Genomic DNA, 24,665 nt, shown 5'->3' on the forward strand with positions numbered 1-24,665 from the left:
TTTCTTGCTTTTCCTTGGTGTGCCTTCACCATCTAAAAAATAGTAGAGCGAACCTTGCAAACAATGTTATAAATGTCAATATAAGTATTGGCTTTCACATTTATGTATTTGTTTTTGCAAGTTATTATTGATCAAAATTATTTTAAGATAGTACTATTTGTAACCCATTTTAACTGCTTTAACATAGTATAAAAAGCAGTTTTTGACAGTTTTTTTCTGTCAGCTTTGCAGCCAATGTTCTGGCCATGGGTAGTTTATAAATAGTACTGTGATAAATATATTATAGCTTAGACCTTTGCATAATATTAAAATAGAAACTGTGTACTGTTAAATATTTTTATTTTCACTAACTCAAAGTTGTGAAATAGCTATGTTGATTCCATTTATTTGTGGATTATCTTATCTGAATGATGAGATAACAGTGACAATAATCAGGACACCAAGAGAAAGATTTACTACTGACTCTCCAGTTTTCAGGAACTGTCAGAACAACAGAATGGAACCTCGAGAAGAAATAGAATACATTGATTTGATCCACAGGATGACCTGCAGACAAGTCAAAGGTAAAACAAAGCAACAGAATTCCCAGAATATGTAAAACCACAGGAATGTTTGAATACCTATAACATCATTCATATGAATTTAACCAATGTAATTAAAAGTATATAAGAAAAATTTTTTAAGCTAACAGTGTGCTTTTGGCAGCACCCAAGCACTAGATATTGTCCTTTTTATCCATTATTAAACTTCTACAAATTTTAAAGAGTGAGCGTTATTTCTTACAACTAATAGGAGTTAATTGCACATGATAAAATGTGCACTGATGAAACAGACATGAAAAAGGACACCTGTTAGAAGGAAGCAGCAGTCACACACAGCTCAGGACACACGCACATTCCTGCATTAGCCATCACAGGGAGGGTTGTACACGTCCCCAACACCAGGTGCTGCTCATCTGCAGCCTGGGCACAGCCTGGCAAGGTGCCAGATTTTTTTTTTTTTAACCTTTAGAAAGTTTTACTTCAGCTGCCAGCCCCTGTCCTGCTGCAGGTTCACTCCCAAATTTTACTCTCTTGCATGCCACAGTTCATCCCGTTTCTCACAGGCCTAGCAGGGCTGTGCCATGGAATAGAGATGACATTGTTGAGAGAGAGATTGAGCTAGAAACAAGTTTCAAAAGACAGCCTTGCAAAAAAACCAGATATTTTGGAGAACCAGAACTTATAAAGATGCATTGCAGCAAGACCACATGGGATAAAAAAAAAGATGATTTGGGTTAGAAGTGTTAGCAAAAGCTAATAGGCTGAAAAACATTTATAAGGTATTCACAGAATTTCTAGGTTGGAAGAGACCTTTAAGATCATCAAGTCCAACCCATGTTCTAACACCTCAACCAGATCATGGCACCAAGTGCCACATCCAGTCTTTTTTTAAACACACTGAGGGATGGTGACTCCATCACCTCCCTGGGTAGATTATTCCAGTACTTGACCACTCTTTCTGTGAAAAACTTCCTCCTTCATTCTAGCCTGTATCTCCCTTGGTGCAGCTTGAGACTGTGTCCTCTTGTTCTGTCTGTTGTTGTGTGGAGAAAGAGACCAACCCCCTTGTTGTTGCTCTGTTTCTAGAGTCCCATACTGTTGTTATCAGATTTCTAAAGTCCCATACCTCCTCAGGGTGTTCTTATGGCTGCAGAGCTTCACAGCACAGACCCCTTCTGCATGTTGTTCTTTCTCAGTTCAGGGCTCCTTCAAGGCTCTCCCTACCTGGCTAACCCACCCCCTTTTATCCCAGTTATCTTCATTAGTCACAGCTGCAGCCCAATTAAGCACATCGCAGCTGCAGCCCATCAAGGACAACCGGGACCTCCCGGGGCAAAGCCTATATACAGATATTTAAGTACAATACATTTCCTCTACTATACCCCCTGCTCACCACAGTCACCCTTCAGGAAGTTGAAAAGAGTGATAAGGTCACCTCTGAGTCTCCTTTTCTCCAGGCTGAACAACCCCAGCTCCCTCAGTCGTTCTTCATATGGCTTGTGTTCCAAGCCCCTCACCAGCCTTGTTGCTCTCCTTTGGACACGCTCAAGTATCTCAGCGTCCCTCCTAAACTGAGGGGCCCAGAACTGGACGCAATATTCAAGGTGTGACCTCACCAGTGCTGAGTACAGGGGAAGAATGACCTCCCTGCTCCTGCTGGCCACACTATTCCTGGTACTAGCCAGGATGCCATTGGCCTTCTTGGCCACCTGGGCACACTGCTGGCTCATGTTCAGCTGACTGTCACCAGCACGCCCAGGTCCCTTTCCTCCTGAGCACTGTCCAGCCACACCGTCCCCAGCCTATAATGCTGCAGGGGGTTATTGTGGCCGAAGTGCAGGACTCAGCACTTGGACTTATTGAACTTCATCCCATTAGATTCTGCCCATCCATCCAACCATTCCAAGTCCCTCTGCAAAGCCCTCCGTCCCTCTAACAGATCCACACACGCTCCCAGCTTAGTGTCATCTGCAAATTTGCTAATGAAAGACTCTAAACCCTCATCCATGTCATCAATAAAAGTATTAAACAGAACTGGCCCCAGCACAGACCCCTGAGGGACACCACTGGTGACTGGCCGCCAGCTGGATGCGGCACCATTCACCACCACTCTCTGGGCCCGGCCATCCAGCCAGTTCCTAACCCGGCAAAGAGTGCTCCTGTCCAAGCCACGGGCTGCCAGCTTGTCTAGGAGTATGCTGTGGGAGACAGTGTCAAAGGCCTTGCTGAAATCCAAATAAACAACATCTACAGCCTTCCCTGCATCGACTAGGCGGGTTACCTGGTCATAAAAGGTGACCAGGTTGGTCAAACATGACCTACCCCTCCTAAACCCATGCTGACTGGGTCTGATACCCTGGCCATCCTGTAAATTCTGTGTGATGGCACTTAATATAAACTGTTCCATTATCTTGCCAGGTACTGAGGTCAGGCTGACTGGTCTATAATTACCAGGATCCTCCTTTTCACCCTTTTTGTGAATGGGTGTCACATTGGGCAGCTTCCAGTCATCCGGAACCTCACCAGTGAGCCAGGACTGTTGGTAAATGATGGAGAGTGGCTTTGCAAGCTCATTTGCTAGCTGTCTTATTACCCTGGGGTGGATCCCATCTGGTCCCATAGATTTATGAACATCCAAGCATTTCAGTAGTTCTTTGACTGCCTCCTCTTGGATAATGGAGGGACCATTCTGCTCCCTGACACCATCAACCATTCCAGGTGGGCAGGTGTCCTGAGGGCAAGTCATCTTCCCACTAAAAACTGAGGCAAAGTAGGCATTAAGCACTAATGCCTTCTCCTCATCTGCAGATACTAAGTTCCCTCCCTTGTCCAATAAAGAACAAAGGCTGGTCTTACCCTTCATTCTAGCATTGATGTATTCGTAAAAACATTTTTTATTATCCTTTACAGAAGTTGCCATTCTAAGTTCAAAATGAGCTTTGGCCTCCCTAATTTTTTTTCTGCATGTTCCAGCAGTCTTCTTGAATACTTCCTTAGAGATCTGACCCTCCTTCCAATGCTGATACATCCTCTTTTTATTCCTAAGTTCCTCCAAAACCTCCTTGCCCAGCCAGGCTGGACATTTACCCCGTTGACTGATCTTTCTGCATACAGGGACAGTCTGTTCCTGTGCCCCCAAGATCTCAGTTTTGAGGTATGCCCACCTTTCCTGAACTCCTTTGTTTTCAAGGGCTCTTTCCCAAGGGACACCGAATAAGTCTCCTAAACAGGCCAAAGTCTGCAATCCAGAAGTTCAATGTAAGAGTCTTACTGGTGCCAAATATTCACCAAATATTGAGAACTCTATTATTTCATGATCACTCGCCCCAAGGAAATAGGGTGGCTTCTGATAGAATGGTGATGTGTTATGTCTCACCCTTCTACGAGACTGATAATGGAATAAAGTCTTTTAAAATGCCTCTCAGTCTCTGTAGAGCTGGGATTTTCCAACACAGCACCCTCATGTCTCCCACAGCCAGCACCCGGGTTTGAGAGGGTGATGCCCTTGAGAGGAGAGCTAATGTCTTTACAAACAATTCCACGGGTGAAGCTATGGGTGTTAATGGCTTTGAAATGGGTCTGAGTGTCTCTAGTGCAGCAGGTTTGTTGCAGAGCTTGGCTCCTGAAGCAGATAAGGGTGTGCAAAAGCTTGAATTTCCGAACTTCGGGGTGAAATGACAGGTTGAAGGCGGGATATGTGGTAGGTGGTTCGGGTGGTCTGTACCTTCCTTACACCTCAGCCAATGGGGAAAGGAAGAGGGCAACATGCTGCCGGGACTTTAGGATTAAAGGAGGCTGTGCCCTCCAAAACCTTGCCCCAGTGGGCTCTCTCCCTTTATTCAAATAAAGTTGCAGGGATCCTCTGTCTCTTTTTTGGACATAAATCTCTGGATTTTGTGGATTTTCCTGATTTTTCCTGACACCCTGAAGGACTATTTTCCCTAGGCCTAGTTAAATACTATTAAGCAGTAAATCAGGCATTTCTCACCAGTGATGATCATCACCCACGATAAACTGGGCAGCCTTCAGGCTGCAAGAAACTTCTTAATCCAATTTTTCTGCTCCCCCCGCCCCGCCACCCGCAGGTTAATATTCATCCCTTCATTCTTGGTGCAATGGCCACGTATTTCCATCCCTCAGGGTCTGGATACCCTCGAGAGATGAGCTGCAGGAGAGGCACAGCCCACTGCCGATATTCCAGCAGCAGCCATCCCGGGACGGGGCCGCTCATCCCCTTCCCACTGTGGCGCAGCCGGGAGAGGCTGGGAGGCTAAAGAGGCACCTCCCCACACCCAAACCCACCCTCCTTTTCCATTCCTTTCCCGAATGACCGCCGTGTCCTTCCCGCCGGCGCATCCCCCCTTCTCCCCGCAGCAGCGCTCTGCGAGCGGCCCGGGGCGATGGGCGCGTCCCGCACCGCTCCCCCCGGACAGCCCCCATGGAGGGGGCACCGCCGGGCCGGGAGCTTCCCAAGCCACGGGGAGCGGCTGCCGGCCGGGGAGGATGAAGCCGGCCCGTGTTCGGGTCAGCGCCGCTCGGGCCCGGCCGCCAGGGCCGCCCTGAGCCGGGCTGTGTGGGGCTGCGGTGTCACTGTCCCCAACCACGGGGACAGCCGGGGACAGCCCGGGGACATCTCCCGCACCAAAGTCCCAGCCCGCCCGGGGCCCCCTGCCCGCTCCGGAGCGTCGATTGCAGGGGGATCCCTGTACCCTGTGCCTGTTCCGGAGCGGTAATTCCAGAGAGGATCCCTCCCTGTGCTCGCTCCGGAGCGGCGATTGAAGGGGATCCCTCCCTGTATCCCTATCCCGTTCCGGAGCGCTGTTTCGAGGGAATCCCTCCCTGTCCCGCTCCGGAGCGCTGTTTCTAGCGGATCCCTCCCTGTCCCGCTACGGAGTGCTCTTTCCAGAGAGATCCCTCCCGGTGCCCTCTCCGGAGCACTCTTTCCAGGGGATCCCTGTGCCCTATCCCGCTCCGGAGCGCTCTTTCCAGAGGGGCCCCTCCCTGTCCCGCTTCGGAACGCTGTTTCCAGGAGATCCCTGTGCCCTGTGCCCGCTCCGGAGCGGCGATTCCAGGTGATCCCTCCCTGTGCCCACCCCTGACCGCTCTTTCCAGGGTATCCGCCCCGTCCCGCTCAGGAGCGCTTTTTCCAGAGGATCTCTCCCTGTCCCGCTCCGGAGCGCTGTTGTCAGTTGATCCCTCCCCGTATCCACTCCGGAACGCTGTTTCCAGACGGATCCTTCCCCATGTCCGCTCCAGAGCGGCGATTCCAGGGGATCCCTCCCTATCCCACTCCGGAGCGCTGTTCCCAGGGGATCCCTCCCCGTACCCGCCCCGGAGCGGTGATTCCAGGTGATCCCTGTGCCCTATCCCACTCCGGAACGCTCTTTCCAGAGGGATCCTTCCCTGTGCCCGCTCCGGAGCGGCGATTCCATGGGATCCCTCCCTATCCCGCTTCGGAGCTGTTCCCAAGGGATCCCTGTGCCCTATCCCGTTCCGGAGCGCTGTTCCCAGGGAATCCAGCCTCCAGCGGGCCGGGAGGAATGCCTGGAGCTATGGTCCCCCCAGGAGCTGCAGTGCCGAGCAAACCCCCATGGGCAGAGCTAGGAGGGGAGAAGTGGGGATGATCTTACGGCTCTGCGGGAGCTGGGAGCGCCGGGCGGGAGCTGGGATGCCGGGCGGTGCAGGCTCAGTCCCGGTGCCGTGGAGCCGGGGCGCAGCGTGCTGTGCTGTGCTGCTCGGTGGAAGGGGTACCCGGCGCCGCGGTCTTTGGGGCTCTTATAGGGTTCTCCTGGCTGAAAACATTTCTATTAATCATTTCTGCTGTCAAACAAAGAGATGTTCTCATGAGAACTCGCTGCAGCGTTAGATAAAGGCAAGGCCATGCAGGTGGTGTAATCGCCTGTGCTGAGTGGGAGCTGACCACAGACTCCTCACTGCATTTTCTACATTTTCCAGCTACAATTCATCCTGAGGCCAAGGGATGTGTGCAGGATGGAGAAGACCAGGCTGTACCCCCACTGCAGCACACACCTGAACCTGCTGAGCCAGGAGAGCTGCTCTGTGCAATGCTGACTCCTAAACGTTCACTAGGCTGCTTGGAAATGCCCCTACAATATGCTCATGCATTCTATTGTAATTTCAGTGCATCCAAAAGCAGAATTTAGCTGCTTTTGGTGTATTCTTCAACAAGATATCCAGAGATTAGTACGTTTTCTTTATTTCTGCAATGATTACCACTAGGATTTTCCCTCTAGAAACATTTGTGTGCTAAGCATTGTAATTTTGACACATTGGACTTGAAAATAAATTAATGCCTAGTTAAATACCAGCTAAATGAATGTTTTGTGCTGTCATAATATTTTTGTTAGTTGAAACTACAGCAGTTAGCAAAAACATTCAGGAGTTTGCCAGTGAAAATATGTTGACTGGGTTCTGCTTTCATTTCTGTGAGTGCGAGTAAACATTATTACCATGGATCTGTGAGAAGTTTATTTTGCTTTGGCTCTTAGTGGAACATTAATCTTTAAGCTTGCCTTTGTTAGGGGAAAGCAGAAAAGATGTGAGCTTCTGAAGAGCACCTCATTCATGAACACTTTTCACGAGACTTCACATGTCTGAGATGACCTGTGATTCTGATGGTCTCTTTAGTTAATTCACAGTCAGAAAGTGCTTCAGTTAAAACAAGAGAAATCAGTATTGCCCTGTATACACCTAAGCATGCCATATGAAGCCCTTCTAATTGTTTTTTGTAAGGCACCTGTATGTGAGTAGCTGGCTGGGAGAAAAATGCAAATTCTGCATTTTTCAATTCTCATACCATTTTGCAGGCCTTTTTTTCTTGGAAGCAGACAATGTACTCATTTTTTAACCTCCTGGTGTGAAGGGACTGCTAATCTGCATGGAGAATATTTTATTTTATGAATACTATGATTTGTTCTGGGATTGGTGTATTTGCCAAATAAAATATTAATGTAACACCCTTTGTGTGGCTTGTGTTAGTGCTTGCTTTTCAAAATGAAATCTGGATAGCTCCCCATTTCTTTAAGATTGTCTGGACAAAAACAAATACCTAAACAAACCCAGAATTTAGAAAGAGGTTGAAAGACATATGAAAAGTATAATTGGATCAACTGACTGCTGAGGGAAGCCAATATAGTTTCCCCAGAAATGGGGAATTCTGTGAATAACATTTAAGGATCACCTGAGCCTTGTAGCCACTCTGTAGCCCACCCATTGTGAGTCAACCATGTGGAGAGCAAAATAATAGCTGGAATGGATGTGTTCTTAGATATGGAGCAAGCCTGTTTGCTCAGGGAGAAGAGCACAAAGATTCTCAGTGTGCGCAGTGAGGTGGTGCATAGCAAGAATGCAAGCAATACAACAGTAACCTATTTTTTTTTATTCTTGGGTGTAATACCTTTTCATTCTCCTTCTCTAATTTGTGTGGTTAAAGCTTTCTTCTCACCTGGAACATCCTGAAACAGAGGTGACATCATTTATCATTGCCCTGGGAAGCACAGTGACACTTCTATTCTGTTACCTCATTTTCAGACCACACAGTTGTGTCACTTGCCATTAATTGCCACTGCCCGTGGCAGCCTGGATTAGTTCTGCCAGGGAAATTTACAGTATTAGGGGTTGTGACACTGCTCCCTTTGCAGGCACCCTCTTCCCCTGTCACCTGCACTGCCCCTGGACAGATGGGCACAGTGAAGAGAAGCCTGGCTCCAGCTAGGTCAAGCACAGAGCCACCTCAGCATCTGGCTGGCAATTCAGCTTTGGGAAGTGATTAGCTTTCAGGATAGGATAGAAAATTTGTTTTTCCCCATATAGCTTTATATTTGTGTAAGTGTTTCCCCCTCCCTCCCTCCTCTCCCCTCTAGCATCCTTGCCACAGCCAGTGTCACTTCATCTGCTTATTTCCTGCCGTCCTGACCACTCGCAGATGCTGTTCCCAGAACAATGCTTCCTCTGCACTATTAATAAAAGACTCTATATTTTCTAAGGTGATAGCAACATTTTTTTGGCAGGGCAGGAGCATGTGAGGAGAGCCTTGCTTGAGGGGGCTGTGGAAGCAGAGCTGCGCCCAGGGGGGAACAAACCGGGAGTTGGGGTGACCTCATGCAGTTTGTGCCTCTCCTGTGGGTCCTGGCTAAGGGGCTGGTCAGCAGACCCAGGTATGGCATGTGGTGAGTCAGGTGCATCCAGGGAATCTCACCAAGAGGCTCCAGGGAAGGGCACAGACCCACCAGGGACAGGGACAGGACCAGGGACAGCCAGAGCTTCCACAGGGCTCCCACAGCTCCAGGGAAGGCCACAGACGGACAGGGACAGGCAGAGGTTCCAGGGCTCCCAGGCTGGCAGCACTGGAGCTCCCAGGTGAGGGAGGGACCACCAGGGAATTCCAGCCTGTGAGTGCCTGCCAGAAATCTCATTATCTGCAGGTTTTTGTACATCTCCAGTTCTTTGCACCTCTCATCCATCTCCTGGTGCTCTGCTCATGCTCATTGTGTAGAAGATTGCCCCTGGGCTGCCTCCTGGATTTGGGCAACAAGTTCCAGCTGAGATCCATCCCTGGTGCAATGCTGGGTGTATTTTGATTCAGGGGCTGCTGCCAAAAGTTGTTAGGAGCCACCCTTCAAATGGTTTTGCTGCCTCTCCCTGCAAAGTTTCAACACACCGTCAATGCAGGAGGGAGCTGGCAGTTTAGATGTGGTCAGAGATGCCCCTCGTTCCTCTGCTTGTGGGCCAAGATTTGAATCATCTACCTCTGGAAGAAATATGATGTAAGTGAATATTGTGGATAATTCTAAAGCAGGTGCATCACACACCTTATGTCTGCAGAACATATTTGGGTATCCATTGTGGCCAGCTGGGCCAAGCAATGTCTCTGTGTTGATGTGGCCAGGCAGCCAGGGTATCCACACGTTTTATATATAAATATAAATGTATATATATGTTATGTTCACTGGTTATTTAGTTATGTACACGTAATTCCCCCCAGGGTGATTTTCATCTAAGATAAAGATTTAACCTTTAAATTTTTGAGGTTTTGTGCTGTCTCCTGACTTGTGTTAGCTTTTAGGGAAAAAAGCTGCTATCCATGCAGAGTCTTAGCTGTGATTTAAAAGAACAGCCTAAACCAACCAGCTTTTGTGTCTCTCTTTCCAAGCCTGTATGTTGGCCTTGGTTCTGACACTAATAACTTTTGATAGGTAAAACAAACAACATTTGGGCACATTTAGCTTAATAGTTCCCTTAATGTAGTCTTGTCACAGAGCTCAACTTGTTTGTTGATAAATAAAACTCTCAGAACTGAGACAGAAACTTCCTCTGTGAACTGATTTATTTTTCTGTCATTTCTTCAGGGGCTTATGATGAACAACTGTAGTGTTTTATTGTACATTAGGTTATTTCCTGCTTTTCTGCCACAGGTGCCTTGCCATTGAGAATTTCACTCAGTACATGGTTTCTATGTAGTGTTTTAAAACTCTGGCTGTAGTTTTTCCATATGTAAGAAGTTGCATTCTAAACCAGGGGATTTAGTAGCATTGTGACTATAAACTAGATTTACTTTAAACATATTTGCTTAAACAATTTATTTTTCTGTGGAGTTTTTTGTTTGTTTTTGTTTTCTTGGTGGTTTTTTTTGTTGGTTTTTTTTTTTGTTTTGTTTTGGTTTTTTGTTCTGTGTCATTCATTTTTATGGTGTGCTAAGACCACTTTCATCTCAGGATCTCCAAATGCTTTCCATGTTTCACAGGTAAGCAAGGGATGACAAAAAGTCATGCTGTGATTTGTAGTTCTGGAAATGGAGCTTGATCATTCCGAGTAAGGAATGGAACCAAGATAATCTACTGTTTTTCTGTGTAACTTTATTTTGACCGTACAGAAGTGATAAGCCTATCTCAGGTTGCTCTAACTGAGGACTTAATGAAAAGAGTAAAAAATCTATTATTTGCAGAGATAAGGATATTCTGCAGTGACTGTACTTTTCTTTCAGGATCTTTGTAGGCCACATTCTTCTTTCCTTTTGACAAACTCATTTTTGATAAATTTATTCTTTCCTTTGTGGGGTCACCTCTTCCACTCCACAATACAAAATTTTTCCTGGAATGTTACCAAGTTTTGCATGGTTTGATGGCTCTGCATGTTTTCCCACCAAACATATCTGTTTGCCAACATGTGTCTCTGGATAAATACAATGCTTGCACCTGAAAAAGCAGCGCTGGCTGATGTGGAATTCAGACCAAACTCAACAAAGGTTGCTAGCAAGGGGAAAGTGCTGCTCCACTGCTAAGGAGATATATAGAAATATATTTTAAAATCCAAAACTTCAATTATTTGTTCCTCCTACCTGGAAGTTGATCCTTCTCCCCTGACCTTGATTTCTTACAGCAGTGACAGTTTAAATACTGCACAATGGAGAAATATCATGGATATGAGACTTCTGCAAGTGTCATGTGCAACTCAGATCTCATTCTTGCAGAATGGAATAGCCCCAGAAGGAATCCCTTGTGGAAAAAAAATTGAGTAAAAAAGTATAATTATTGATGTTTTTAACACATGCAGACACAGAGTTTGCTCAGGAGGCATACTGATCAAGAGGGCTTTGCAGCTGGAGATAAATTCAGGTATCACCATGACTTGTCAGAGCAATGGGCTTAGAAAATCTAGTGGTTTAACTATCAGTTATTGGAAACACCTGGTGACTTAGGGCTTTAAATCACTTGTGGCATCTTTGTCTTTAGCATAGACATCCCATTAGAAAAATGGTGTACTCCCACACACAGAATGAAACAAACAGACACAAAAACCCTACAACATTTTAAGGCTCTTATTTAAAAAAAATTGAATATCTGACAAATCATAATTCCAACAGCACAGGGCAGGCTGGAAGGAAAATTGCATTTAGCAACTTCATAAAAATATTTAGAATTATAGAATAACTTGGGTTAGAAGGGACCTTAAAATTAATCTTGTTCCAACCCCCTCACATGGTCAGGGTCACCTTTTAGCTAGACCACATCTCAGAGCCCCATCCCACCTGGCCTTGGACACTGCCAGGATCCAGGGGCAGCCACAGCTGCTCTGGGCAGCCTGTGCCAGGGCCTCACCCCCTCACAGAGAAGAATTTCCTCCTTTTATCTAATCTAAATGTACTCCTGCAGGAGTGCCTTACCAATTCCCACGTGAATAACAGCAGAGGGACAGGGATTGTGATTCTGGCATGATGATGGCTGAGTATTGCCTGCCTTGAGCCTCTGACCAGTCTGATGTACAGGAAAATGGCAAATGTTTCTCTGGTGTTTATAGAAAATTAATTTACAGAATGTTTGTAGGAAGCACATTTTGAGGTGTGGCATTTTAAGATGAGTTCTGCTTGGGCTGATCTGTAAATAGTACTGAAGTGGAAGAAAGAATGTTGCAAATTAAATTAATTTATCATAAAGCTTTGCAGTAACCAACAAAGTAAACAAATTTTCCTTTTCTGAGCAAGTGTGGCCAGTATACATCTACCCATCAAAATGCTGCACATAAAGAAAAGCACATTTCTTGTTTTCTGCCCTCTTGCTTTCTGACTGCATAACTCCTTTCTCTCTCTCCTTTCTCTCTCTCCTTTCTCTCTCTCCTTTCTCTCTCTCCTTTCTCTCTCTCCTTTCTCTCTCTCCTTTCTCTCTCTCCTTTCTCTCTCTCCTTTCTCTCTCTCCTTTCTCTCTCTCCTTTCTCTCTCTCCTTTCTCTCTCTCTCTGTCATTTGCAGAGGGAGAAACTCTTCTGCAATATTTTTTCCATCAGTCCCTTTTGATGATTCATTTTCCTATCATTTAACTCTGCTGGTGCATCAGAGGTTGAACTTGATGAAGTTTTTGGAACATGATTTTTTTCCCAGTAGCACGATGGTATCAGGATCACTTTCTCCTTTGTCATATAATTTCTCTGAAAAGGTCAGCATGACCCTATCTTCTGGGCAGAATTCATGAAATTATAAATATGTTCATCTAGTTTTAAAATCAAAATATTTTTTGACAGAAAAATCCTGACCTTAACAATCACCTTGTTGGGATCTGAACATGGGGGCTTATGTAAGTATGAATAATATGGGCATTAACTTTGCAAAATCCACATTTAGAAAGCTTCTTTCAAAAGACAACTTTTACATTTGTTTTTTATAATTTTTGGAAAAGATTCTCCAGTAAACACAGAATGCCTGTGGATTTACTGGTGGCAAAATGAAGGAGTGAGTCAGGAATGTAAGCATCACAGTTCTTCTGGCTGCAAGCCACCTTCGTTTACACAGTCAAGGAACAGATTTCTGGTTTTAAATGGTCTGTAATCTTCCTTTCTTTTCAATATGTTATTTTCAAAAAAATACAAGTGTGTTAAATAGCACATCTTTTGCAACCTGATTCTGAGAGTGCTTACCTGATTTAGGTATTGTTCTTTAAAATTACCACCAAAAGTGAGAAACTGGAAAGTGTCCCTTGGTCTTTTCACATCCACAAACAAGCCTTTCTCTCCAAAAGTATTTTGACAAATAAATCTGCTATTTCATATGCTCCAGTATTTACTGTTGGACATTTGCTATGTTGACACAGCAAACACTGTTCTTTTCAGTGCAGAGAATAATAAGAGAATTGTGTGGCTTAAAGCAAAAGCAAAACACTTGTTGACTTTGTTGGGCACCCTAAGGCACTTGCTTAATAATCACATTTTTCAGAGGAAGAAGTATTCACATTTTATAAAAGTTTCATCACAGTTTAAGTACAGGTCAATTTAGAAATGTGATTTACCATAGCATACATTCACAGGAGTATTTTTTAAATAGTTTGTGTTAGAAAATAAGCATATAGCATATTGTATAGCAATAAAGTGTATAGCCAGACAGTACTGCTGATGAATTAAATATGCTGATACTATTTCTGAAAATTTGAAAAGTATTAACAAAACAATATAAACCAAATAATTGCTTATTGTTGACTGTATGGATTGGAGGCTTAAAATTCCAGGTGTATCTCTAGAAAAAGGTTACTCAAAGGTAACTGAAGATCAAACATCATAATAAATGATATTATCATTATATTAATACATTCAGTGATGAAAATTTTCTTACTGTCCTGCAGCCCAAGTGCCTGAACCCTGGGTGCCTGAATCCTGCTCCAAATCTCAGGCAGGAAAGAGTTTATTTATTTATTAATTGCAGCAAGTGACTGCAGTATTTGTTGCAGCAAGGGACTGCAGACTGTCAGAGTGGTGGGTTGCAGGAGTGCTGATGCATCATGTAGATTTTTCATGGTTTTGGGGATAGAAAGAGGAAGGAGCACCTGCTAAAGCAGAAACAAGTCCAGGGGAGGCACCAAGGGAATCAGAGGATGGAGCACTGCTCCTGTGAGGAAAGGCCGAGGAATATGTATGCTGGGCCATGGTAGAAATATTTCTATTTATTTCCAAACCCACTCCAGTAGAACCGGACTACTACATACACCATTTTTGTTTGTTTGTTTGTTTCTAGAGCTCAGTGTGAATAGATTTTTTTTTTTTTTTTGCCTTAGTTAATTGCTCATGAGTTTTCTGATTAGCACTTTCTTTATCAATTGAATGTCTTGTCCAGTTTAAATTTCTTGCCCTTACTGTGGGTATTCAGGGTACAAAAACAGCCTCTGGGGTATCTTTCTGTTCTCCAGATTGTGTGCTGAAGAATTAGATTACTGTTCTAAATTTCAGCCTGTTTTCCTTTTTCTTTTTTTTCTCCCCTATATTAATTTCTCCTTTCTCTAGCTCACTTTCTTTTCATATGATTTTCTTCTTTCTATTAAGAGCTATATATAGCTTCTGTTAGCATTTCATTGCCCAGTGCTTTTTCTTCTTCTTTGCCTTCTTTTCCTATGCCTAATGTAAGCTCTGAACCTAAACAATATTAGGAGGTATTTTAATTCTTCACATGTCCCAGAAATGATGCACATCACAATATTGAGAACCCTTCAGCCCTTCTTCCTGTTTGATCTCAATGGCACTTCAGGAGATTCTTGACAGGCTGAGTAGCTGTTGTCTTCTCTTTTTTTTTTTTCCTTCTATTTTTTCTTTTTTTTTTTCTTTTTCCCCTTTCTTTCTTTCCCCTTTCTTTCTTTCCCCTTTCTTTCTTTCCCCTTTCTTTCTTTCCCCTTTCTTTCTTTCCCCTTTCTTTCTTTCCCCTTTCTTTCTTTCCCCTTTCTTTCTTTCCCCTTTCTTTCTTTCCCCTTTCTTTCTTTCCCCTTTCTTTCTTTCCCCTTTCTTTCTTTCCCCTTTCTTTCTTTCCCCTTTCTTTCTTTCCCCTTTCTTTCTTTCTTTCTTTCTTTCTTTCCCCTTTCTTTCCTTTTTCTCCCCCTATTTTTACATTCACAGAGGCTTTTATTTTTGTTTTGATGGTATTTTGATAATTTCCTACCTCCTCTTCCCCAGCTCAACCTTTCCACTAATTGTGCTGGTTTGTGCCCCTCTGAAAACTGTAGCCATAAGATACAAAAATCTGTAGAGTTATTGTATTTAGTACACCTTGACCCTTTAAATCAGTTATGTTGACTCTCATTGCTGGTATTTCATTCAGGGAATCAGTCCTTTGACCTGTAGCAAATCTGTTATTGACTAGATTCTTAGTTAAGTAAGAAAACTTAATGATTCAATTTGCTTACACAAAAATGGAAGAGTATCTCAGAGCCCTGCTAGATGAAGCACAGGCAAGCTGAGAATTAAAATGTGCTTCCTTCTCTGCTTTTTTCCTCCTCTCCTTCTCTGGAGGTTTTTCCCCCTCAGCCAGAGGGTTCACAGTGTGGGGCTGTCCCTGCCTTTCACTTCACAGCCTCCAGCACTGCCAGCATCTGAGATTTTCAAGGGAAAGTGCTGGGTAACCAGGCTTCTCTGGCTCTGCTTTTCACACTTTAAGGGTGACCTCAGGAAAAAAAAAATTTTTGCTGTTCAGCAAGTATTTAGCCCTTGTCTTCTCTGTTTCCCAAAAGTTTCATTCTGTAGAAATACACTCCTGCTGGCTTGCAGGAGTCACCTGTGGGTATTATTGTAAATGTAAACATATATGTATGGTTTCTGTCTCTGAAACTTATTTCAAGCCTTCTTTGCTGACCCTGCTGCTTATAGAAGTTGCCATTATATTCTGAGGAGGTTTCTGGCACTAAGTGAAACTCTCAGTTTGACTTTTACACACAGTGAGAGGGAACCCTGGCCCATGGGTGAGGTGTTTCCTCTTGGCAATGTGTGTGCCCTTAGGCTGGGGCTTCCTTTGCATGTTGAAAAAGCACAAAAGAAATGTACCTCAGGATTGTGACCATGGTCTCTTACTGCCCAGCTTGTGCCGCTTGTGACTGATGCAGAGGAGATAGCAGTGTGGATTTATTTCCTCAGGAGTTCTCTGTACATTTTGCCTTTCTCTGTGTGTGACCACCTCCTTTCAAGGGCAAACAAACTTGGCCGTTTTCCTGCCTCCCAGCTGCTTTTATTCCTAAGTTTTCTTTGAAAGAGAGATGAGCAGCTGGAGCACTGAGCTCCTCTGCTGGAGAGAGGGGACCTGGGTGTGGAGGGAGGGAGGAACTCGGGGCAGTGAGGGACTGCAGCTCTTCCTCAGGAGGGGCTGCAGCTCTTCCTCAGCCAGTTCTGAGCCAGCTGGAGGAGGGGTGAGTGTGGGTGACCCATGGCTTGCACTGAGGAACTGCTGCTGTGGAGGTAGAAGGGGGGAAGGGGTCAGTTTTGGTAGTGGGGAGGTGAAAAGGGCACTGGGGTCCCACCAGAAGTGACTTTTCATGTTCCTGTCACAGCACAGCTCAGGGCAATCATTCCCTGGGCAGCTCAGGCTGAGCCTCATTTGTGGAAATCGATGCTGGTCTGGGTTTCACTAGAAAAATGCTATTTTCCTTTCCTTTGGGTTGTATTTCACTTGTGTGGGGATTCAGCTGTGTGATTGTATTTAGGTGTGCAGCCAGTCTGGCCAGCTCTGTTTTCTGTGATTCCCTGGGCAGCAGCAGCTGCAGGATGCTATTCCAGGTGGCCCTGATTTATGTATTTCAGATGGCAGGGCTGTGCTGAGATGCACCATAGCAGGACAGTGGCCATGGCTCTCTAGAAGGGATTGGGGCAAGAGGCTGCAGGGCCAGTGTAGGAAAGTGCTCTCTGTTAATTTTGAGTAAATAAATTATTCTTTGTCTGCTTAAAAAGGCAAAAAGCCCCAAAATTTCTCTCCCAATTTAGTACAAATATGTCATAAAGGTTCAAAAGTACAAAAAGGTCACAGGACCTTTTAGACTTCAGCTCGGACCTGAGGCTGTGCAATTAGACAGAGGCCAAGAAGTCCCACTGAGGTAATTCACTAGAAAAAGAGAAGAAGAAGAACAACAACAACAACAAAAATTAATTTTGTGGTGTGTTTTAGCAGGAGCAAAAACCTCTTGCCCCTAACTCAGGTTTTCTCTATAAGGTCTTTATTATTTTCTCTATTATTAAATCCTTTTCTGTTTCCAACACTATCTCAAAAACCATCCTACTAATTTTATGCCATTCAGAGTAGCTGAGCTATCTGGGGTGTGAGAAGTTCTCAGAGCTCATAAGAGAAACCCATCAGGCCAGAAGAGCAGGGAAAATTCCAGCAGGAAAAGCTCTCTTACATCTATTTGTTGCATATTTGGAACAGCATAGGTAAGTGCAATGGAAATGCTCTGTGGCTGCAGCAATAGCATTGAAAAGTGCATAATAATAATGCAAAAATAATGCATCGAAAAGTAAAAGCATTATACTTATATTATATATGTATATACAATAAAAGAAAGTGGAGGGAAATAAAAGAGGTTTAAAGAGTGTATAAGTGACTGACACAAGCAGATGCAATAAAGGGTTAAACAGAATGATAATGGGTGATATTCAGTGAAATACCCTTAGAGAAAACATTCCTGCTTTATCTTTTGCTTGTGCACTCAGGCTTTGTTGGGACTGGCTTTGTATTTAAACATTGCCTGATATGTGGTGTGTGTGACTTTGGTACTCAGCTTTGCTTTGAAAAGTCTGAAGATTTATGTGAATTTCACTATCAAACTTGCTGTTTTGAGAGAAGAATTCCACAGTACTCTAAAAATCCAAGGTGGTAGTGATAGCAAAACATTTTACCCAAAGAAAATAGCTTTATAAGCATATTCACAGCACCATTGTAACTTTTATACCTACATTCTTGCCTGCTTACAGCCACAGTGTTTCTTTATTAACAGTGTTTATTAAGCAGTGTTTATTAGGTTTGAGACTGAAACACCATGGAAAACGATGAGGCAGGTACACAATTTCTGTAGGTCTTTAGCTTATCTTTTTCAGTTTGAAACACCAGGGAATTTTCAAACAGGTATTTCAGAGAGAGATTGTGAGGCACAGAGTGGCACTCATCTTGTAAAATACCAAGTTCACAGTCTGTGGCAACTCCTTTGATGGATATTTTGATCCCAGTCATCAGATATTATGCAAACTTTGAGGGGAAAAAAGAGATTTTATGGGACATGGCAGACACAAGAGAAGCTGATGCCACGGAGATTAATGCTAGTTCTGTAATTCTTTAATTCTGTGGAAATACAACCCAACACACTCAGGAGTCTTACTTGGTGAGGGAACATGCACTGGATGCAGATATCTGGATTAAAATCCATTGTTCAGCTCAGTTTTGATTAGAGCTGCAGTTCATATTATCAGAATGTGACAGATGTGTTTGTGTGAGGAGGAAGTTCACAGTTATATTTGGTTTTCTCCTCTCAGCAATTTATACCCTAAGCATTAGTCACCCACCCAATCTCCAGTCCCTTCCAGGATATATCAGTAAATATGGTGTAATATACAAGCAGTGACATTTATGGCCATTGGTTGATGTCACTTGTGTCACTTTCTTGCCATGCTGAATTGAGGGTAAAGAAAACAATTTCTTTAAACATGCACAGTCTTGATTCTTTCTGTAAATGTTTAGCAGCGGTAGGCTAAATCCTGCAGCCTTTACTTAAACTTGTTACCTAATATGAAGATTGAATGAAGAAAATGAGATTTTCACCTCTAGAATTAAGCTAGTTCCTGTGTAGAAAACCTGTCCAAAGCTTATGCTCTTCTTTGAGCCCTGAGAGTCAGACCCAAGAGTTATTTCTTCATCTGGTGAGCCCCTGAGATGTATTTTGGTCTCAAAAATGCCAAAGTTTGCTCTACCACCCATAGACATCCCTTTACCTTAGCTGTTCTCTGTTTTCACTTCATCTCTGGCATATTTTCCAGGCTGCTGATTAGGTGTCTCCTGAGTTGAATCATGTTATCCTTCATTTTTTCCTACTTTACCTGCAAGGCCAGTGATCACGATATTGATAGATTAATAAATTATTCTTATCTTGCTCTTCACCATCTCCCAAAGCAGGAAATAACATGCATCCTGCTTTAAAACTCTTCTGATATTCTTATTTTTTTGGCACTGATCGTAGAATTTGTCAAAAATATATAAAATAAATTTTAATATTAGTTCTGGCAGAGTTTTCGAAATTTATTATTTATAAACAATAAGTTTTATTTTTATTATTAAACAATAATAAATAAAATAATATTTTAAAATATTTATTATAAAATAATATTTTTATTTATTATTTATAAATAATAAAATGTTGGGTTAGTCAGCTGAGGCCCAGCAGAACCTGGGAACTTCAGTGTGTTTTCCCACAAATGAAATGCAAAGAGGGGATTCCTATTTGCCTGAAGCTGCAGGATTTTGTGCTGTGCTGTGTTTAACCCTGTGCATGCACACAGATGTACAAGGGTGTGCAGGAAGTGTCTGAGGGCCAAGGTCCTTTTGCTGCAGAACTCCCACAAATGTCAGGTTTGCTTTTCTTAGTGATGCAAGGGAGCTGAAATCACTCTGCTTTGGGGCTTTAAATTGACTCAAGTTTTTTCCTCGTTTACAAGTGTTTTATTCTAGCCAGGTTTTGTAGAAAGAAGCATGTGGAAAATGCTCTGGGATTCTTGGAGCTGCCCTGTGCAGGTCCAGGAGTTGGACTCAAGTGATCCTTGTGAGTCCCTTCCAACTCAGGATAACCCATGATTCTGATTTGTACTGCATGGCTTGATAGTGATCTTAACATAATTATTACTTTTATAAGAAATCACACCAGAAATATGTGCCCTCCAGTTTGTTAAAGGAATTATGAAATACCTGCCTGAACATGTGGTAGAATGCTTTTGTAGGAGTGTACAGATTCATTAAGGCTGAAAACTCTGATACAAGCCTGAAAGTCTCTGTGACTTTTAGCCAAAAATTTTGTTTTTAAGCAACAAAATTGTGTTCACCCTCTTCTTTTGTTTTTGGCCTCAGTGTTGGAAAACTCTTTTGTGCCATGTTGGTCACTAGATGAATCCATGTTGTTTGTGCTTGAGTTGTAAATTCAGGTCAGGCTGTTTTTGTGACTGAGAGTCTGTGTGAAGCTGGGCCTGTGTGCAGATTTAGAAAGCATTCTGTTATCTCTTCCTGTCTGTGCTCTGCTCTTTTCACAGCAATGTTTAGTTCACTGATTCTCTCCTCCCTTCAAACTTTCCCAAAATAAGAAGGGGAGAGGAAAAAAAGGAAAAAAATCTTTCCTCTGAAGGTTCTCTTGACCATCCCCTCCTGTATGAGGCTGCTTCAGATTTGTATTTTTTCTGAGACAAAGAATACTCTGCCCCACAATCTTGGTTTTTCCTCTCTCCTTCCTGTACCATAGTGCAGCAGGCAATTTAGAAATAAGAAAATTTCTGCCAGTTGCTTACTGATCATGGACAACAAATTTGTGTATTTTTCAACCTTAACATTATGTATCCCCTCCTCTAGTTTCATCACCCTTTTCTTTCTTCCTTCTGTAAAACAAGCAAATAGACAAATTACAAAAAATCCTTTTCTCTGTTACATGGCTAGTTTGACATGTAACACAGAATGATATTTAAAATGAATGATATTTAAAAATGCCCCATATTCTGAGAGTTAACAGCTCAGCTTCCTCAGTGCTGGACTGACCTTCAATCACAGGCTGCTGAAATTTTAGCACAATTTCCCCAGTGAAAGCAAGTCCCACTTTGGCTCCTTCCAAAGGGGCTGCTCAATGAATAAGGACTGGTTCTGTTTGAAAAAACCTGATCTGCCTCTGTTGGGAGTGTAAATAATAATAAGCACGTTCTGGGTTTAATGCTATTGTAATCCTATCGAGGAGCACTTCATTTAAAGTTAATTTCAGCTATTTAAATTCACTTGGGTAATGACTTATTTATTATAACTCCAATTATTTTGATGCATCCCAGGATATTAATCCCTTTTGAAAAGCAAAATAATAAATGCCACTAGTTGTTCTACAGCAGATCTTAGATTACTTGTGCTATAATTATTTACATTAAGGATATTGTAAATGAGCCTACAAGAAACAGTTTCATTGTCTCCAATGCAGGATCAAAGAGAGTCTTGTAAGGTGGAGAGGAAAAAAGTTATTATAGTATGGAAAGATCTAAGATTCTTAATTTTAATGATTAAACCTATTGTATTTTTAAAAGCATTTCTAGGAAAAAGTGACTTTATGGTATGATTGTTACTCAAGTGAGCCCTATTGTTAGGATTAAAATGCACTTGAGTTTTTCTTTTTATTCAGATGTTTTAGCATTCAAGGAGATAATTTTTTGCACAATGATCAGCAATTATAACTATTGTTTTATCATCACTGCCTTGTTCTTTAGTGAGCTCTTGATGACATGACTTTTAGTATTCATGGCATGTATGATTCCTAGTTTGAGGCTTTTTTGTTAACATTTTAAGATTTTTTTTTTGGTTAAGATTTTAAGATGGGTTTTAGTTAGAGAAAGAATTCTTAACTGAATCTACTAAAGGATAAATAGTTTTAATTGCAATTGTAGCTGGAAACCAATTTGTCTAAAGTTTTAAGGAAAACTAGAGCATCTAGATTTGTGTTCCTAAACAGAAGCTGAGTTTAAATGGTGAATTCAGCTCTGAGTTTGAGTCTGGCTCTGGAGCCTTACACAGCCCCACAAAAATATTTTGTTTTTCAGTGTGGGATTTTTTCTGAGTGTGGGAAACCAGAGATAAAGAAAAACAGAGCAGGATGATTTGGACAGAAGTTGTCACATCCCATGGAGAGATTCAGTTTTGTGTAACTTCAGCCATTACTCTGTGTAGGGCAGGGAGATATGTGCCATTCCTAAACCCAGCTTTTTGCTCATTGCACTGCAGGAGGATGCAGAGCTGTCCCTGTTCTGTGGGATAACCAGCTCAGACAAGAAAATTGTAAAATTTTAAAATTTTAAAATTGTAAAAATTGTAAAATTGTAAAAAAACCTTGTAACTGGGATCAAAGAGTCCACCGCACCTGCCAAGCTGTATTTGTAAATGAGCTCCTTGGCTCAAAGCCAGCATAAATCTGGAGGCTGAAGATGGCAGCTGCTAAAGATATCCAGTACAGGAAAAGGATTTTATTCAGGGTATCAATATATTACCTTTCAAATAGTGAAAGCCATTCAGTAAAATTCAGACTTTCTAATAACTAATTCTGTTAAATTAAAGCATCCCAATAAATGGAAGCTTTGTCAGCCTAGTGTTTAAAACTCTCATCAAGAGACTTATTTATTTGAAAAATTTCTTGAATAGAAATTGAAACTATTAATTCCAAATTTGCGTTCAGTAAAATATATTTTATGCTTCATGAATATTGTGTGCTTTCTTAGTTTTAGCCTAAGCTTTTACAAGTGAAATAAATTCCTTTCCTCAACTCTGTTCATCATGAGAAAATATAAATCCTGTCTTTTATGAAGCTGTCATAGTTCCTAAGAAATATTAGGCCCTAGGGCCCACTAGTCCATTTATAACATTCTTCATGTTCCTACAATCTTTTTTTTTAACAATCCTTTTGCTTGTTTGGTGACTTTTACTCTTCCCCTTCTCATTTAATGAAATTCAATGTTATGTCCTTATTCTGGTTTGTTTTCAAACACAACTTCATAGAACATACTAAAAAGCAGAGGTTTAGTATTTTTAGTTTTTTAAAGGGAATATAGCCATGTTTATCACGTTGTCTGTATTCTTAATTTTCTTCTTTTGCATTTTTTGTTTGCTTAAATGTTCTCTGAAAGATGAGTTGAAAAAGAACCCAAGCTATGTAAGGCTGAATTCTCAAGTAATATTTATATCCCTGAGGAAGCTGAGAAATACATACTGGGATTTTAAAAAATGCACAAAGGCACTTATTTTTTTTCTTAAATATTCTCAAAATTCTGGTTATGCTGTTTGCAGAGCTGATGAAGCAATGCTTAAATGCTTAGTATTAATTAATTAATAATTACTTTCTTAATAATTTAAGAAATTATTATTATTAACATTATTTTTTATTTTATAAATTAATTATTAATTTGTATTTTTTCAATCCCTTCTTTTCCTGGCTCATTTGCTCAGGACTGTGCTTGTATCCAGGCTTGTTATGGCTAGATCCTTCTTCTCAGAGGAAGGGGAGCAGAGCTGTGTTCTCCAGGGAATCTGGGGGAGTTTCTCAAGCTGCTCTGACTGATGAATTAACTAACATAGCTCAAAGTAAAAGGTGGTTTGGAGTCTGGGGTGTTGGTGGTGTGGGGTTTTTTTTACCTAATTTTTTCCCTTTGATTTTAGTTTGAGCAGTTGATACCAAATGCAGATGAGATTCCTGTCGCCTAACTCCAGCTATCTGAAAGTTAAGTGCTCGTTTTCAGCTAATTGTCTAGACACTATCACCGAGGAAGAAATAGAGGCACTTCAGGAGTGATTAATCCCATCCTAAAATAGATGTCTAAGCTGGGATGAATTGGAAGAAGCTTCTTCTTCCACCAAATAGCAGGAGAGCACTGACAGCTGGTTAGACACAGGCGCTGGGGACAGGTGAGATGGTCCCCTCTTCTCTCTCTCTGTGCTTTCACTGAATTTGGGATAGAGTTCCATCCTTCAGTGTTTCTGGAAGAGTTTGGCCATGTGAAACAGATGCTAGTATCCAATCCAGCAGATTCAGGAGTGCAGAAGGCAGAAATTGATGTCCCCAGTTGCACTGGCCCTGTGCATGGGCAGCCTGAGCTTTGCTGGGTTTGTCTAATGGTGGCTGAAAATACAAAAGCTTTGCCCAAATTCCAGGCTGGGATCAGCCAGGCATCAGCATCCACCCCCAGGGAAGGCTCCACTTGGTGGTTCCTCTGCACCAACAGTGTCACAGTGACACTTCAGAACCCTTCTCTCACATTCTTTGTGTTCTGGAACATGGATATTCTGACTGAAACACAAATTAAGCACACAGTGTGTGTGCAACATAACTCAAAAGTAACTGGGACGGAAAGCATCTCAAACTGGCAGAAACATTAGACAACTTTAATACCATATAAATGGTTTTCTCAATAAAATTCAGGATTGATATAATTGATTAGAACACTAATGAAGGTTGAAACTTTCCTCAATAAAAGAGAGTAATTAGTAACACTTTTACAGTAGGAATCCTGTGCAGTAATTTTTATTTCCATGGTTTTTTTGTGAAATGAAGTGAATATCCCATTTAACATTAAATTCAGCAAAAATGTTTCTATTTGGAGGTATACTTTAAAACAGAAACACGCCAGTTGAAGGCAGTAAGTAGACTTTAATTTGCCTCTCCAGAACTAAGGTTCTGCTGAATGTTTTTCATAATTGGACAATAATATTTTCCAGATGACAATGAGGAAGTGCAAACCAGGCATTTCTGGGAAATAGGATGTCACCTCTATGAAAATTTGCTTAAGAATTTAAATGATTTTAATGTTTTTTAAGCCTGCACTGATCCTGGGCTGAGATAGGAGAAAATAACACTGTCAGATTCTCATTGAGGTCTGCCCATCTGTGAAATATTTTCCCTGGATTTTGGTAGCAATGTAAGTATGCCAGTGGAAAAAATTACTGAGTTTCTATGAAGCATTTTGGTTCTTGAACTACTCATTGCTTTTTTTCTTTTCCCTTTGTTACTCTGGTTCAAGGAAAGGAATACCCAGGGACTGGAGTTTCTGCTAGATTGTTATCAGAGCTTTATCTTAGTCATATTTAAAAGCACTCATACTCATTATGCTTACA

The 24,665-nt window shown here is 42.2% G+C and overlaps 1 protein-coding gene across 4 annotated transcripts in view; it reads left to right on the forward strand.

Annotated features, from left to right (window-relative positions):
- The first annotated feature begins 16,069 nt into the window (after positions 1 to 16,069).
- LOC129119329 (solute carrier organic anion transporter family member 1A2-like) overlaps positions 16,070 to 24,665 on the forward strand; it is a 42,437-nt gene continuing 33,841 nt past the window's right edge. For 2 of the 4 annotated variants that reach the window (XM_077178096.1, XM_077178092.1), the window contains exon 1: positions 16,070 to 16,203. The gene's annotated coding sequence lies outside the window, so the exon portion shown is untranslated. Of the gene's footprint in view, positions 16,204 to 17,085; positions 17,219 to 24,665 lie in introns of those variants that run through there. The other 2 variants (XM_077178094.1, XM_077178093.1) reach the window with 2 other exon arrangements.

The sequence above is a fragment of the Agelaius phoeniceus genome, chromosome 5 (genome assembly GCF_051311805.1).
Source record: "Agelaius phoeniceus isolate bAgePho1 chromosome 5, bAgePho1.hap1, whole genome shotgun sequence".
In the NCBI taxonomy this organism is placed as follows: domain Eukaryota; kingdom Metazoa; phylum Chordata; class Aves; order Passeriformes; family Icteridae; genus Agelaius; species Agelaius phoeniceus.